This window comes from Choloepus didactylus, chromosome 9, assembly GCF_015220235.1.
Source record: "Choloepus didactylus isolate mChoDid1 chromosome 9, mChoDid1.pri, whole genome shotgun sequence".
In the NCBI taxonomy this organism is placed as follows: domain Eukaryota; kingdom Metazoa; phylum Chordata; class Mammalia; order Pilosa; family Megalonychidae; genus Choloepus; species Choloepus didactylus.
The window spans coordinates 129215738-129229384 of record NC_051315.1 but is presented as its reverse complement, the minus strand read 5'-3'; the positions used below and the strand labels follow the sequence as shown (position 1 = coordinate 129229384).

General features: G+C 43.5%; 1 protein-coding gene and 1 long non-coding RNA gene across 2 annotated transcripts in view; one reads left to right on the top strand and one right to left on the bottom strand.

Annotated features, from left to right (window-relative positions):
* ASB18 (ankyrin repeat and SOCS box containing 18) overlaps nt 1-13647 on the top strand; it is a 75781-nt gene that overhangs the window by 42130 nt on the left and 20004 nt on the right. The gene's annotated exons all lie outside the window — the stretch shown is intronic.
* On the bottom strand, nt 10947-13100 carry LOC119544898. Its single transcript, XR_005218957.1, has 3 exons — nt 12999-13100; nt 12847-12906; nt 10947-11071 (listed from the first exon to the last, which is right to left on the bottom strand). It is a non-coding gene; the product is annotated as an uncharacterized LOC119544898 (long non-coding RNA).

Genomic DNA, 13647 nt, shown 5'->3' with positions numbered 1-13647 from the left:
GCCTTTTCCATCTGTATTTGTCACCTCTTGCTGTGTAACAAATTACCACAAACTTATAGACTTAAAACAATATGCACTTATTATACCACAGTCTCTGTGGGTCAGGATTCTGGGCACAGTTTAGCTGGGTTCTTTGCTTTAGGGTCTTTCAAAAGACTGCAGTCAAGCAATCAACAAGGGCTGGCGATCAACTGTGGGAGAATTTACTGCCAAGCTTGCATGGTTATTAGTGGAATTCAGTTCCTTGATGACTGTTGGACTTGGGTTCTCAGTTCCTTGCTGACTGCTGTTCAAAGGCCACCCTTAGTTCCTTGCCATGCTGGTGTCTCTAATATGGCAGCTTGCTTCATCAAAGCATGCAAGCCAAGAAGTCAATGGAGAGAGTCTCGCAAGATAAAGTTACATCTTTTGTAACCTATTCACAGATGTGACATTCCCCCATCACCTTTGCCATACTCTGTGGGTTAGAAGTAAGTCACAGGTCCTGCCCACAGTCAGAGGAGGGGACTACAAGTGGGCATGAATATTAGGAGCTTGGGATCCCTGAAAGCTTCCTACCACATCATCCTTTCACTTTTTATCCTATTTGTCTTTATTTTTAAAACGGGTTTCGTGTAAGTGGCTTATAATTGGTTCTTGCTTTTCTATCCATTCTGACAATCTCTGTCTTTTAATTGGGTGTTAGATCATTTTCATTTAATGTTATTATTGATAGAGGTCAGTGTGCCAGTTTGAATGTATTATGCCCCCCCAAAAGCCGTTATCTTTGATGCAGTCTTGTGTGGGCAGGAAAAGTATTGGTGTTGATTGAATTGGAGACTTTTGATTGGATGTTTCTGTGGAGATGTGATCACTCAACTGTGGGCGAGATCTTTCATGGAATTTCATTGGATAATTTCCATGGAGGCACGGCCCTGCCCATTCTGCATGGGCCTTGATTAGTTTACTGGAGCACTATATAAGCTCAGACAGAAGGAGCAAGCTTGCTACAGCCAAGAGGGACACTTTGAAGAATGCACAGGAGCTGAGAGAGGAGCTACAGATGAGAGACAGTTTGAAGACAGCCATGGAAAGCAGACTCTTGCTCCGGAGAAGCTAAGAGAGGACAAACGCCCCAAGAGCAACTGAGAGTGACATTTTGAAGAGGAGCTGCGGCCTAGAGAGGAATGTCCTGGGAGAAAGCCATTCTGAAACCAGAACTTGGAGTAGACACCAGCCATATGCCTTCCCAGATAACAGAGGTTTTCTGGACACCATTGGCCATCTTCCAGTGAAGGTACCCAATTGTTGATGTGTTACCTTGGACATTTTATGGGCCTAAGACTGTAACTGTGTAACAAAACAAACCCCCCTCCCTTTATAAAAGCCAATCCATTTCTGGTATTTTGCATCCCGGCAGCATTAGCAAAGTAGAACAGATTTTGGTACCTGAGAAGTGGGGCGCTGCTGAGTTTGCAAATACCAAACATGTTGGAACGACTTTTTAAATGGATAAGGGGAAGATTCTGGAAGAATTGTGAGGATCTTGATAGAAAAGGCCTAAACTGCTTTGAAAAGACTGTTTGTGGAAATATGGACTCTAAAGATACTTCTGATGAGGCCTTGAGCAGAAATGATAAATGTGTTGTTGCGAACTGGAAGAGAGGTGATCCTTGTTTAAAAGTGGCAGAGAATTTGGCAAAATTGATGGAAGGACAAATTTGAGAGCAACAAGCTAGATACTTGGCTAATGAGATGTCAAAACTAAAAGTTGTGGATATAGCATGGCTTCTTCTTGCAGCTTATAGTAAAATGCAAGCAAAGAGAGATAAACTTAGAGCTGAACTCCTGGGTTCAAAGAAACCAGAAAATGATGGTCTGGAAAATTCTGGGTTTCCAGGGGGTGGAACCCCAGAAGCTACAACCCAACGTGAGGATTTAACCAAACATGGAACCCAACCACCATTTCAGTACAAGCCAGGATTGGAGATGGAGTTAAGCACAAAGGATTTGTAGAAAGTCCTGTTGTCTGATGGCTTTGACCACTGTGTGCTTCATGCAAAGTCAACAAATTTTTGCGAGATCTTTATAGATGGAGCCGCTGCTGGTCTGGACTGGAGGAGACAGACAAGGAAGAAATTGAAGGAAAAATTTCTTCAAAGACAGAGCCATGGAGGTTGAGGTCTGGAGTCAAGAGGTCTTGAGGTGGGAGAGCAGAGTGGCCCACACACATGGAAAGGGTAAGTTTGCCCCAGAGGTCGAGGGTGGGCCTTCTGCCTTGATGCTCAGGAAGAGTTCTGCCACCCCAGGCCCCAAAGAGAATGGAACACATTCCCAGGGGACTGGATAGAGCCTGATTGCCACCCCACTGTTCTGAAGGGGTTGAGCGTGTGCCCTGGAGATGAAAGAGAATCCGGGTGCTGCTCTGATGTTTGAGGAGGGTGGGGCTGAGAAGGTGGTCTCCCCAGTGTGTGGATATGCTGGAGCACTCACCCTAATGGGTTAGACTCCTTTTCTCTCAAGCCCCAAGGAAAAACGAAGTTCTATAAATGACTCTCAGACTTTTAAATTTAATGGAGTTAGCCCTGCGGGTTTTAGGAACTCTTTTGCTCCCTTAAACCCTGTTCTCCTTTCAGTTTCTCCTTATGGCAATGGGAATGTTTATCCTATGAATATCCCTCCTTTGTATATTGGAAGCAGATAACTTGTTCTATGATTCAAGGTCCACAGCCAGAGGAGAATTTTGCATTAGGACAGACCACGCCTGTAAATGATTTTGAGGGGATCTTATACTTACCTATTGTTACTGAAATGATTTAAGTTTTGTGATATTGCGATGGGATGAATGTATTTGTATATGGAAAGAGCATGTCATTTTGGGGTCCAGGGGATGGAATGTGCCAGTTTGAATGTATTATGTCCCCCAAAACACCATTATCTTTGATGCAGTCTTGTGTGAAGAGGAAAAGTATTGATGTTGATTGTGTTGGAGGCTTTTGATTGGATGTTTCCGTGGAGATGTGATCACTCAACTGTGGGTGAGATCTTTCATTGGATAATTTCCATGGAGGTGTGGCCCCACCCATTCAGCTCAGACAGAAGGAGCAAGCTTGCTACAGCTTGGATAGGATAAGTCCTATAATACATTGTTATCATTTTGTTTAAACAGTCAACTATCTTTTAACTATATTTAAATAATAAGAAAAAAGTTTTTATGTTCACCCATGTAGTTACTATTTCCAGTTCCCTTCATTCTTTTGTGTAGATCCACGATTCCACTGGGGATCATTTTCCTTCTGTTTAAAGGATTTCCTTTAACATTTCTAATAGTGCAGGTCCATTAGTGATGAATTCTTTCAGCTTTTGTATATTTGAAAGTCTTTATTTCACCCAAGTTTTTGAAAAATATTTTTATTAGGTAATTCTAGATTGGCAGTTATTTGTTGTTTGAGTTGATTTTTTTTTTCCAATGCTTTAGACACATTGCTCTACTGTCACATAACTTGTGTTGTGTTTTGTTTGTTTGTTTTATGAGAAATCTGCTGTCATCCTTATCTTTGTTCCCTTGTATGTAATGGTCTTTTTTTCTGGCTTTAATATTTTCTCTTTATTGTTGCTTTTAGGCAGTTTGATAATTATGTGCCTTGATATAGTTTTCTTCATATTTCTTGTTCTTGGGGTTCATTGAGTTTCTTGGATCTGTGGGTTTATAGTTTTCAACAAATTTGGGAAACTTTTGGTCATTATTTCTTCACATTTTTTCTGTACAATCCCCTCCTTCTCTTCAGGGCTTTAAACTGCAAATATATTAGACTATTTGAAGTTGTCCCGTAGCTCACTGATGCTCTGTCCATTTTTCTGTCTTTTTTTCCTTTATGTTTGTCTTTTCTTCTGAATAATCTGATCTACCATGAATCCCATACAGCATATTTTTCATCTCAGACATTGCAGTTTTCAACTTCAGAAGTCCATTTTGGGATCTACTTTTTTTTCTATGTATCTTCCATTTCTTTACTTAACACGTCCAATCTTTCCTCCAGCTTCTCAAGCATATGGAATACAGTTATAATTGTTTTAATACCCCTGTGTACTAATTCTATCACCTGTCTCATTTCTGGGTCAGTTTTGATTGATTGCCTTTTCTCCTTATTTATTTCATTGGGTGCTGGGTATTTTTGTATTCCTGTCAGTATTCTTGATCTTTCTTCTGGGATATGAAGTTTCTTGGAAACAGTTTTATCCTTTTTTGGGTCTTGCTTTTAAGCCTTAATTAGGCAAGATCAGAGCTGCATTTGATCTAAGATTAATTTTTCCCCAATACTGAAATATCACCTTTCTTTATACTCTAATCCATGCCAGGTGATTTATGAAGTTTTTCCATTCTGATTGCCAAGGCATTATTCCCAGCTCTGCACATGCTAAAGGTTCTTTCCCCAGCCTCAAGTAGTTTCCTCACACACATATACTAATCAATACTCAATTGAATACTCGAGGGGACCCTCTGCAAAGTTCTCTCTCTGTGTAGCTCTTTCTTTTCCAGGACTCTCCCTGCAGATTCTAGCTGACTTGGCTTCCCTGGACTTCCAACTCCTTCTCCTCAAAACAGGGAGCCTGCCAGGCTCTGCCTGGGTGCCCCTCACTGCACCCAAGTCTGGGACCCCAGCAGCCTTTGGGAGGCTGGGAAGGTTGGTGTTTGCCAGTCATGCTGGGGAGAGAGTTCAAACCTTGTGACACTTGTGTTTGCAGCCACAGGCATTCTGCTTCTCCCCAGGGGCTCATTCCAATCCATCAACCTGGGCTCCACTGTCACCTCATTTTCACTTGTAATTAGTGTTCTTGACTCATTCTGTACATGATTTGCTGGTGTACAAATCTGTCATCATGAGACAAAATTATAGAAATGCCATCCAGTTTTGAAAAGCAAAGCTCCAAAATCAACCAATAACGATTTCCATTCCTACACGCATTCAATAACCATTATTGAACCCCCTTTGAGGAGTTGGGGCTCTTCCGAACTAGACATAGTCTCGGCCCTCAAAAAGCTTGCAGTTTAAGGGGAGAAGAATGAAATGAGACTTCATTGTGCTAAACACTCTGCCAAAAATATTTCAAAAATACAACATGCATGCTCGGGGGTGAGGATGGGGAAACAAGTTGGTGGATTTCTACTGGAAAATTTCTAGAACTAAAAGAAGCATCTGCTTTATTGAAGAGCATAAAGCATCCAAATCAACTGCAAAAGTCTTTCTAATTACTCAGCAAGCAGGCAAAATTGTATGACTGCATTCAATTTTGATCCCATTTTATACCATATAATTATATATGTACATTTTACCATATTTGGGCACTCAGTTTGAATCCCAGTTCCAACACTTACTAGTGGTATAACCTTTGGCAAGTTATTTAATTTCCTGTGTCTCAGTTTTCTCATCAGTAAAATAGGGGTAACAAATTAAACCATTACATAAGACTGTTATGAAGATTAAATGAGTTAATATTAGCAAATTGCTTAGAAGACTGCTTGGCCTACAGTGAGAATTATGGTGGTGCTGACTGCTACTGCTGGGGACCCTTATATAATATTGAATTCCTTTTATAGAAATTGAATCAACATGTCATGATATTAAATTAATATGGAAGCTTGTTGTTTCTTTCATTTATCTCCATATTTGTTAGTTATCAGATCTGTGATTTATTTGCTGAAATGTCCTTAGTCAAGATCATAACTCCAATTATTACTTTGTTCCTATGGAAAATATAACTCATTTGTTGATATTCCATGTTTAGGAACATGCCACACTCTATACACACACACACACACTCACAAGCAGGTCTGTATTTACTCTATATTTACTTTCCTGTTGTTCAAAATTAAGTTCCCTAAATGAAACATGGTTTCCTGGACTGGATCCTACAAGTGAAAATAGACATAAGTGGAAAAACTGGTAAAATCAAATAGGGTCTGTAGTTCAGCAAATAGTACTGTACTAGTGTTAATTTGTTAATTTTGACAAACACACCACAGAAAAATAAGAAGTTAGCATCAGGGGAAGCTGGGAAAATGGTGTACAGGAAATCGCTCTACTATCTTTGCAACTCTTCTGCAAATCTAAATTTATTCAGTAATAAAGTTTTTTTTTTTTTAAATCATGTTTTTCACACCTTGGCCCTACGCCCCCACTTTACAGTATTAGAAAAATATGGCTTTCTACTAAGAAATGAGAAAGCAACACCACTTGGAGCACAAAATAGACAAAAGGAACTGTGAATCTTGACAGAGGCCCTTAAGACAAACCAACAAGTTCATATTTGCATATTAGGAATATATGCAAACCATTAGAGCTACTCAGTTTATACACTGTGCAATAGAAACCAATTTCCTGACTTCAGTTGTTTTTGTTTTTTTGCAAACTCATACAAGTCCAAGACGCTGTTTAATAAGAACTTCATAAAAATATCTTTGTATTAACCTGGGGATTTTTTTCCACCTCTTTCCTCTGTCTTCCCCTTCCTCATTCTTTTCTCTTCTGTCTCTATGTGACTCTCTTTCTCTCTTTCAGTCTTACCGAAATCCTGGCTATTGGAGAAAAATTTGTAAGTGGTGAATAAGCCAGCAGTTCAGGCAGAACTATGTAACAGCTGACTTAGAATCCCTTCAGTATCAATGATTCTAATGGAAAATGCTGGCAAATTCCATTGGACCCCTCCACAATAACATATAGCCAACACCCTTGAAGGATGAAAAGTCAATAGATTGTCAGGAAGGGCCCGAGGCTTTGACCACGATTGCTCAGCTCTAAAGAGCTGCCCTAAAGTCAGACTCCGAGGAGGTCTGGCTTCGGGTAGTACAAACATCACCACCTTGACAAGAAAGAGCTACTTTCTCTGGAACCTTTTCATACACGGCAGATTGTAGGTCATCCTTAATTTTTTTTGCCTTACAATAGCGAGGGGGTCGTTGACCTACACACAGAGCCATTTCATGCTCTTACTCTTGATGACAATGGTGTCCACACCCAGGGGCCCAGCTCTGCCCCCTCCCCTTTTAGTTGGCAATTCACCACGGACACAGGACTTTAAAAGACTCTCTGAGTTCCTAGGATTAAAATATATATACTTCCTTCCAACCAGCAAGCTTCAGAATTCAGAATTCTGCACACAAAAAAAGGCTATCAGAGCTTTAATCTGGAGCTTTTTGAAGAGCTTTTCCCAAAAAGAAAAGTTCTAGTAAAGTTACTCTCTTCCTGGTAGCAGCCTGCATGCCAGCCTCGCCCTATGTATTATCGAATTCCTCTCTTTGACCCTTCTTTTTCTGAGATGATTAAAATAAGAAAAGAATTAGTAGAGGCCCGAGTCCTTTTCCAGTATAAAGCTGTCTTGATGTAAACAAAAGTAGGGAGGGAAAGCACATTAACGAAGAGTCCAGAAGTTTACTTTTTTGCTCCAGTTGCGTTGATTCAACTCAAAAACAAAAAACAGAAAAGAAAAGAAATTTTCATAAGTCAGGGTTGGAACTGTGAAGGCAGCTAATTATCTTATAGGAAAAAATGACTGGACTATACTATTCTGGTATCCAACCCAGCAGGTTGAAATCTGGGCAGCGGGAAAGGAAAAGAAAGCAAGAATGGTGCTTCCCAGTATTTATTTACCTGCGGCATGAACCTGACAAGAGATGAGTTGGAGTGGAAATCGTGGGGGTCTGGAGCCGTCAAGACGGACCTGGAGGAAACCCTAGGAAGCCACTTGAAGACACGCTGCGGTCCTCAGTGAGGAGCTCAGTCCCCACGAGGAGAGGCAGCGAGTCCGAGGGCCTTGGTGACTCGCTCAACCTGCTTGATGTGACGAGCCAGTGGGTTTTTAGAAAAAGGAGAATGGAGGATTCATCCTTCCGTTTTCAACTTTTTATAACTATATTTAAAGTCTTTTACACCTCAGAAATAATCATTGCTGGGAATCTTGTTAAATTTCTGCAGTGTTCTCTTTAAATTTATTATATATCCCTAAAAAAAAATAAATAAAAACCAGTTATTGGTGTGTTTTGCTTACTTATATTTTTATAAGCCAAAAAAAAGAAAAAAAAAAGAATAGTGCTCCTGGTCGGGATTCGAGCAGTGGTATCTGATCAGGGTCCTCCCCCCAACCTCCACAGCCTACACCTAAGAATGAGACATCTACCTATATAAGGTGCCGGGCTCGTCGGCACCAACGCACAATCCAGAAAGCAGCCTGTTCTTTCTGTATCTCAGAGGAATGTCTGATTTATTTTTCAAGCAGAAGGGAGAAAAACATGGTCTTATTCAACAGGAGCTTTAGGTACCTTGAAGAATGGTATGTCATAGAGGGGCGGCCCCCTTGAATGGCTGCATCCCTGAGCCCATTCAAGTGTCCTGCTCCATCCGATCCTCTCAGCAGGCTTCGAGGATGGTGAGCCCCATCCTATAGATTAGAAAACCGAGGCTCGGAAGAAGCAAAGGCTTTGCTAGTAAGGACGCACACGACGGAGATTGACGGAGACTGGTAGAGCCGGGACCTCAAGCCAAGTGTCAGAAGTGAGGATGATACGCCATCTGAGAACTGGATGCACAGGCCTGAGGTGCTGGAGGACAGCCTCTCCTTGTGAACTTAAGAGCTTTTATTTTTTGAAACTCTATAATCAGGAAATAGCTCCACTTGTGTCTAACCACTGCCTTTCTACAATGTTCTGTCACAGGTTGGTCCTCCTTCCCTACCCCTTGACAACATCTTGGATATTTTCCCCAGATTTCTGGTCACTTGCCAAGACCCACTTTAATGCTCAAGACTCACCTTCAGGAATCGAAAAAGCCAAGTCAGACACTTTACAAAAGATCTGCAAATGGTCAATAAGCCCATGAAAAGGTGCTCAATAACATGAGTCATCAGGGAAACGCAAATCAAAAACCACAATGAAATACTATTTCACACTCATCAGAATGGCTAAAGTAAAAAAGGCTGATAGTAGTAAAGGTTGGCAAGAATGTGGAGCAACTGGAACCCTCACATTGTTGGGAGTGAAAATTGTATAATCACTCAGGAAAACTGTTGGCAGCTTCTCATAAAGTTAAATACAGACGTACTCTATGACAAGCAATTCCACTTCTAGGTATCTACCCAAGGGAAACGGAAACGTATGCCCACAAAAAGACATGCACAACACTGTTCATAGCAGCTTTGTTCATAATAGGCAAAAAATGTAAACAATCCCAATGCCCATCAATAGGAGAAGGAATAAACAAATTGTGGTATATCCAAAAATTTATATCCATAAATTGACGATGACTCCTCAATAAAAAAGAATGAGTTACTCAGAAGTGCAACAATATGGATGAATGTCAAAAACATTATGTTGAGCAAAAGAAGCCATGCACACAAAAGTAGAAAGTTCAAGAAAAGATAAAACTAAACAATGATGGGAGATATCAGAACAGTTGCCTGTGGGGGCGATAACTGATTGGCAGGGGACTCGGGGAACTTCCTGGGGAGAGGAGAATGTTCGACATCCGGATTGGGGTGTTGGTTACACAGCCGTATTCATTTGTCAGAACTCATTCAGTCGTACTCTTAAGACCTGTGCATTTCCCTCTATGCAAATTTCATCTTGCTTTTAAAATGCAGACATGCATAAACACATAAAACTTTTCTCTCATCCAATTCAAATCCCACCACCACCACCTGCCCAAGAAAGGGTTAGTCTTTTCTTTCCCTTTCCCTTCTTCTCTCCCTTCCCTCTGATGTTGCTGGGTCCCGTCTTCATTCATTATATCGGGATCGGGGAGGCGAGAAAAGGCTGCCCATTTCTTGTTGAGGAAGGATGTCATGTGCTGCTTAGGAATCATTTAGGGTGAACAGTGGAGCTGACTTCTCAAAGCTTGCTCCCTAAATCGTTTCTCAGTTTGCCTACATGCAACGTTCCATTTGCAATCTGGGGAAACTTTTCCCTAAATATCGTCAGCAGCCACAGCCACCCAACACTTTAGAAAAACATAAAATGGCAGCCATGGCTTCAAGGGAAACCAGGAGGATAAAAGTGGCCTGACCAGTTTCTCTCTCCCAGTCTCCCCAACCCCCACACTCAAGGAGTTGTCCATTCACATCAGCCATTTCCATGGTAACCACGGATGCTCAACAGATGGCCTCATAGCTTAGCATCCTGAGAGAAAGGGAGAGAAGAAATTACAGAACAGAAAGGGGCAGGTGGCAGGTCGCCGAAGGAGAGCCTCAGCAGAAGGTCAGGGAAAGAAAGTGGAACCACTCCGGCATCAAAGTCTGGGGCTTAGGTTTCCCCGCCCTCCATTCCCAGCCAGCAGGGGAATCTAGCCACAGCAGGGGACCTTCTTGCAAAGGCTTCATTAGAAAACTCGCATTTTCCTCCCAAGTCTCTCCCTCATGCCCCCTGATCCCCAGAAGCCAGCACACGCCCAGCATCACGACAGCCACTTCTGCCCCCACCCAGGCCCAGCCCTGAGGCTCCAGCCCAAAAGGAGCAGTAACGGTGATTCAGCAAGACTAGCTTGCAACATCCATCACTATCTGCAAAAGCACTGTTTAGTGTTAAAGCCCTTCTGTGGGTCAGAGGGGATGCGGCAGCAAGCACGAGCCGAACAGTAAGAATGGGCCAGCATGGTCCAAGGCTTCCGGTGACTTCCAGGGGTAGAACCCGCTGCCCAGGATGCAGATGCTTAACGTTTCTAGCAAAAGTGCGTATAAGCAATATCTTTCCTTTTCCCCACAAATCTTTAAGTTACCCTTCTTTTCATCAGTTCTTTACCATTGAAAGGCTATTAGGTGTATGGAGTATGGAGCATGTTCTCTACTTGAATGAGTGAATGAATGAAGGAATGAATGAATGAAAAGCTTAGGGAATAACTTAAGGAAAATACCTAATACAGTGCCTGGCTTGTAGAAAGTGCTCACCAAATCGTACCAGTGAGAAGAGGCAGGTGGGGTGATGTGACCGAGAGCTCTGAAGCCAAACCGAGAAGTCGAGGTCTCCACTGCTCCTTCCTGGCTGTGTGGCCTTATGCAAGTCACTGGGCTTCTTGTAAGCCTCAGTTTCCTCACCTGTAATTTCCACCTGCAATGCAGAGTTGTTGCAAGGACAAATGATCATATTTGGGAAAGGAAAAAAAAGACAAAGCATTGGAGAATCCAAGTGACCTCCCAGCTCAGCATCAGGAGGCTGTGAAATACCATAGCATAGGGCTCAGCCAAAGCCGGTGCTCCCACACAGTCCTGCAAAGGCTTGGGTGATGCTTTCGCCAAGGAACCATTTCTTCATCAACTGGGGACACTGACACACACAAGACACTGAAAGGACCAAGAGCATTTCAAGGATGGGACTGGGTCCAGGGTCAGGTCTCAGAAGTCCCCAAGCCCATCATCTCCTTCTTGGCTTATCACAGCTACCTCCCAGCCACCCGCCCCTCTCCTCTAGACTCATCCTCCCATGTGCTCTGCCATCCATACTTTCCAAGATTGCTACTTATTCCTGGACAGATCACTGGAAAACATTGAGAGTATTCTGAGAACCTGGAAAGCTAAGCTGACATTCCAAGAATCCCTGAGCTGTTACGGTGGCTGGTGAAGGGTGGTTGTTATTAACAGCCTCTGTTGCTGTGGCTCTTATTTTAAACTGTAACTCCAATTTGTTTTGGAAAATTTGAAAATACAGCCACGCAAGAGGAAATAAAAGCAGCCATCACCCCAGCGCCCAGACGTAAACACACATTGTTATGGGAATTTCCAGGCTTGCTTCCCCTGCATATAGATCTGCTTCTTTAAAATGGGACTAGATGGTGCTCTTTTGTAACATGATTGTTCCTCGCAGCCCCTGTGCATCTCTTTCCATGTCATTAAACAGGCTCCCGCACCTTCAGTCCTAATGACTGACCAATGTGTGCCAGCAAGATGTGCCCTGGCCAATTTGTTATGTTGTTTTCACTTGTGCCTGCCTGTAGTTCTGCAACCAAAACCATTGCCCGCTCTAAGAAAGCCCCAATGTTTAGCAAATTAGAAGCTCTTCATTAAAAATGAGAAGGTCATCTCCAGCTCTCGGGGGCCGGGGTGGTGGGTGTCAGCCCCCTCCTTCCCTCCTCCTTCTGAAAGGTATCAGAGCTGCAAATAGCAACTGGCCATTAGCAAGTTGTGCTGTGTAAGTGCTAGAGAAGACTGCTTTTATTTCCCTGTAGAATTCTTTGGAGAGGCTGGGCTGCTTTAAAAAGAAAAAAAAAGGTAGAATAAAATGTTTGTAATTATTTGCCAGTGCACACAGGCTCAGTGGCAAAATGAGATGGAACCCTTGATTTCTAACCTCCTGCTGCACTGTTCAAAATTCCTCCCAGAGGGGCAAGTAGGAAGCGAATCTGAAGCACTCTGATTGTAAAATTTGCATCCTCTCTTAGCTGGTTATTGTCCCAAAGGACACTTCACATCAAACTCTACTTGTTTGTAAAGATCTTCCACCCAAGACAGACCACTTCTCACGATACTGCTGGTATGGAGGCTAGAGGAATAACAAAGAGAGAATTAGAAATACTGAGAGTCCGCAGGTAGAAATCTCAGCGGATTAAAGGGCAGCCTCTTCCCGCCCCAGAAGCCCCAGTGGGTGATCTCTTTCAGAGCCCCAGTTGGGTAAATAACAGGGAAAGCAGGCAGCTGCGGGAAGAAAGGCTGAGGTCGTGAGAGAGAGACAGTTCTTCAACACGCTTTTAGCAAATGCCAATAGTGGGCAAGGTTCTGGGCCAGACACTGAGAATCAGAGATGAATGAAACCCCATCTAGGAGAGGAGTCAGGCCTGCTAACGAACATGGGACACATGACGTGATAAATACGATGCTCCCCACACATACCTACAAGCTGCGTGCTGACTCCGAGGCCCCATCCCTCTGCTGGTGGCACTGGGAAGGCTGCTAGAGGCAGAGGAAGGAAGGACAAGAAGGTGTAATGGATCACGTTAGAGCATCACAGGAACAAACAGCAGGACGTGCTCTAGGAACCATACCTGGCCAGGTAGGGTTGACGTGCAAAGGGTGGAGCATCAGGAGATGAAACCGGCGAGGTCTGGCAGGAGCGGGTCATGAGGCGTGCGGCGTCCTGTGCAGAGGAGCTTGGGCTTTATCCAGCAGGCAGCAGGAGCCGCTGGGGTTGAGCAGAAACATAGCAGATTCACACCAGAAAAGCTCCTTCTGGGTTGCATGGAGAGTTAGGGGCAGGGGACAAGTTAGAAGCCCATGGTAAAGGGTCGGGCAAGAAATGATTTGGGACTTGGCAAAAGACAGTGGCAGAGGGAAAGGGGGGAGGAAGCAGATCCAAGAGATATTAAAGAGATGGAGGCACCAGAGCCAGGTGAACGATTGAATTGGGGGGCAGGGGGAAGAAATCCAAGGTATCTGATTTGGGGGGGCTGCAGAGCAGATACACGGAGGGGAGCAGGCTCAAGAAGCGGGGGGTTCAGGTGGTGCTCTCGAGTGGAGGTCTTCAGATATAAGGACCTGGCAGCCAGGGGTGCGTGCCGGCTGGGCCAGAGGACATGGCAGCAGACAGAGAGGCAGCCATGGAGCGTGGGTGAGGTCCGCCAGGGAAATCCCGGGGAACACCACGTTTATGGTGCGTGCATTTAAGAAGGAGGGGAGCCTGGGAAAGAGCAAAGG